Source organism: Vulpes lagopus, chromosome 15, assembly GCF_018345385.1.
Source record: "Vulpes lagopus strain Blue_001 chromosome 15, ASM1834538v1, whole genome shotgun sequence".
Taxonomy (NCBI): domain Eukaryota; kingdom Metazoa; phylum Chordata; class Mammalia; order Carnivora; family Canidae; genus Vulpes; species Vulpes lagopus.
Genome location: NC_054838.1, coordinates 8,387,566 through 8,391,453, shown reverse-complemented (window position 1 = coordinate 8,391,453; position 3,888 = coordinate 8,387,566). Strand labels below are relative to the sequence as shown.

At 57.7% G+C, this 3,888-nt stretch overlaps 1 non-coding gene across 1 annotated transcript; it reads right to left on the bottom strand.

The window, feature by feature from the left end:
- Positions 1-3,424: 3,424 nt before the first annotated feature.
- On the bottom strand, positions 3,425-3,574 carry LOC121476697. Its single transcript, XR_005983991.1, has one exon. It is a non-coding gene; the product is annotated as a U12 minor spliceosomal RNA (small nuclear RNA).
- Between the last annotated feature and the right edge of the window lie 314 nt (positions 3,575-3,888).

The window sequence follows — 3,888 nt, the reverse complement described above, 5'->3', positions numbered from 1 at the left end:
GGGGCGGAGCTGCCTGGGCCTGGAACTAACAGCTCCTCTCTGGGGAGGGCCGAGAGGGTTTCCCGGAGCGTGTGGGAGACAAGCTCCCAGCGCCGTGAAGTGGTGTGTACTGCACACACCTCCCCCAGCCGTGGCTGTCACGGACCGGGCCCCTGCACACCTGGCATCTGGATTCCCGCTTCCAAGTTGCAGGGGACCCTTTGAGGCCATCGGAAAACAGGGTGGGGCGGGCTGCTGGGGGCGCCTGCTTCATTCTCCTGTGCAGCCCTCGGTGCTTTGGGGTGTCATTTCGTTCTTTGTTCCTCCATCCCTGACCTGATGCCTTGGCAGCGTGCCTCTGGCTCCGCGGGGCCCCGCGCTTCCCGGGCTGCTGCTGCTGGTCCAGACCCCGCCAGGGCACCTTATCAGCGCCCTGGCAGGTGCGGGGTGGCGGCGCCGTGCGTGCACCGGGTCCCTGATAGCTGGCCTAGTGCAAAGCTGGGGATGAACGCTGCTCCCATCGCCTCGGGAATGGCCGGTGGAGCGCGGGGTGGGGTGCCCGGGGGGAGCCCGGGGGGAGCCGCGGGCCCGGGAAGCGCTCCCTGTCGCAGAGGCCGACTTTGTCCCCCGGAGCCTCCAGGTGCCCGGCGCAGAACAGGTTGGGCGCTACCTTTGGTTGTGGTTTTCTGCCGGGAGAGAATGGATGATCCGTACGCACATTCCGGGCCCTGCGGAGGGGGCTCTGGCAAGAAGTGGGCCGGGCCAGCCGCTGAGCACCCTGGGGACAGGGCGTCTGTTGTAGTTCTCGGGTCGCAACCCGGGCACGTGTCTCTGCCGGTGCCCGTGGGCCTGGGGCCAGCCCTGCCCCGCTCCGTGGTGGCTGTGTGCTCTCAGGAAGCCGCCTGCCCTCTCCTGATTTCCTGTCCCGGCACGTGCAGGGACCGGGCCAGAGAGGTTTCCTGGGGATGCTGCTGCCCAAACGGAGTCTTTTTTTTTTTTTTAAGATTATTTCTTTATTCCTTCGAGAGAGAGAGACAGAGAGAGAGACAGAGAGAGAGAGAAAGAGAGAGAGAGAGAGAGAGAGGCAGAGACACAGGCAGAGGGAGAAGCAGGCTCCATGCAGGGAGCCCGATGCAGGACTCGACCCCGGGTCTCTAGGATCATGCACTGGGCCGAAGGCAGCGCTAAACCGCGGAGCCCCCCAGGCTGCCCCCAAACTGAGTCCTAACGGAGGCGGCGGCAGCGGAGCTCCACGGCGGGCAGGGGAGGTCAGCTCCCTGGGCTCATGTAGCTGCTAGGGAGGCCGGCGGGCTTGCCCCGTGGGTCAGGGTCAGGCAGGCCAGGTGGAGGGGGTCAGGGAGCGGGGACGCCCAGGGCCGGGGACAGGGTGCAGAAGCCGGGAGGGTTGGAGAGAGAGTAAGCGCAAGGTCCGTTACCCGACAGGAGGATGGCAGTCGGGATGGGGAGCCACGAAGCCGTGACAGTGACCGGAGAATTCCAGGTGACCTCTGGAAGAAGTGTGTGCCCAGGCCTGACACTCGGTTCACTAGGACATGTCCGTCTCCTTTCCGTTTGCTGGTTATGTTCTGAAGCAGACGCCTGAGGGGCCGCTATGGAGGGAAGGGTAGGGACGGGACAGTGGCAGTCGCCTTGGCCCCGACGCCTGCCGGGCCTGGCCCCCTCCGCCGCCCTGGCTCTTCTCTCCCCTAGCATCGCCCGACCCGGCCGTGTCCCTGGGGTGCTGACCGCATGCCCATGGGTACTTCTCAGGGGGGTTTCTCCGCCTCCCTCCAGGCGGCCTGCGTTGCCAGGGACCCCCGAGACCCGCGTGCCTTCCTCCTGCCTCTGCTGTCTGCGTGGGACCCGGCGGCCCCGCTCACCTGCCCACCGAGCCTCCCCAGGGAGCACTTCCTGCCTCCACCAGCACCAGGAGCTTAACAGGCTCCTCCGCATCACCCACAGAACATCTCAAAGGACAGATTTAATGAATATTTTGGGTAGCTAGAATGTCTATAATTATAGACATTTATAATAACGTTATATAATTAATATCCTGAACTATAGTTGCGGAAGGGATAAATACTGCCGGGATGGTTTTTACCTTCCCGACATCCCTTTTGTTCTGATCCTCCTCACCCCCTGGTTGTTGTATTACTTGCAATTAGCCATGTAAGCGGAATCTTTTTATGCAAACAAATAAAACTAATAAATAATAGAGTACGTCTTCTCTTTGCTCTGGAAACAGTCTAGTTGGCCTCAATGAGACCTGAACCAACACAGCAATATTGATATCCATCAAGCCTGTGACAGTGGGATTCTCTCCATATCGGATTTCCTTAGGCAACTGGTGTCCCCTTGCGTTAGATATATTATCCCCGGGGCTCTGAAAGTCTGGCACTAGCTGGAAGTCGTGCTGGACCACGACATGCTTGGACTGTCTCCGGAATTTCTATGTTTTGTCATCTAACGCTCAGGAAGTGAAGTGCTTCGGAGGGAGGAGGTTACCGTGAGCCGCGTGGGTGTGCAAGGAGGAGGAGCTTCCATCTCCAGCCACCCTCCGTGGTGTCCTCTGTGACTGCAGGCCAGCAGCAAGTGACGGAGCCTTCGATTTCATGGCAAAGTATCGGTGGTCGGTGTGCTCTAACGTTATGACGCCGTGGTTGATGTGCCCACTGGGCCCAGCTGCGGAAGCAGTTGGAGCAGGTCTTCTGGGTAGGTTGTAAATACAAATCTGATTGTGTCTTGCCTGCTTGTGATCCTCCGTGGGCTCCTGGTCACCTCTACAAAATGTCCAAGCCCTTCAACTCAACAAAGAGCTCTTCGATGAGGGTGACTAGCTGCCCCACTTTGCTTGACACTGGGGCGGGGGCGGGGATGGGATTCCTAGGATGTGGGACTCTCAGTGCTGAAAAAGGAAAGTCAGGGCAAATTGGCTGAGTGGGCCCTCCCTGTAATCACAACCTAGGCTCACCCCTCTGCAGCCCCAATTCCTACACCTCTCCATCTAGTGGTTCAAACTGGGTTGTAATGGTTCCTTGCTGTTTCCTGCCTCTTTGCCTACACCCTTGCTCTCTTGGCTGCCTGGAAGGCTGCCCCGGCTCCCCTGTGGGCCTGATTCTCCTCTTCGTTTAAGACTCAGCTAGGGATAGCCTCATCTGGGAAGCCGTTGCTGACCCTGTAAGCTGGGGCATTTCTCCTGTCTGAGCATGTCCCCATCCTCACAGCCGTCGGGCTATCCCTTCATTATCTATTTCCTGGTCTCTCTCCACCACTGGACTGGGAGCTTGGTGGAGGCAGGAATATGACCTATTAGACCTGGTACTCCTGGCACCTAGCACAGTGACTGGACATAGGCATTCCTTAAATGATTAATTAAAAGATTTTTTTTTTTAACTCTTTAAATATTTGAGTGAATGGATGAATTTTTTTTTTTTTTTTTTAAATCCGGGCAGATCGTGGCTCCCAGGCATCCCACAAAGTAGGCGGGTCACCTTAGGGGCGACCTTTACCCGTTCAAAAATTCGTCTCACATTAGCAGTGAGGATTCGGGCGTCACCCCGAATCGTTATTTTCCTTACTCATAAGTTTAAGGCATGAACAGATGAATTTAAATACAGTTCAGGCATCAGTGGACTTGCAAAACTGTGCACTGGCATTCTACCGACAAGCATGTGGAGCAGTTCATGGGAGATAGGGAGGCCCTGAGTCTTTTGAGGGACAAGGTGGCTCAGGGCCACCAAACAAACTGTCCAGGGAAAATGGGACTGGGGCTGGGGAGAGGATATTGAATGAGAGTGTTGGCAGTCTGAGGCTCTGACGCACGCTGGTGTCCCGGGAGCTGGGATGGGGAGAGAGAGAGGACATCCCGGGCATGAGTGAACCAAATATAACATCAGGGCAGATGCACGG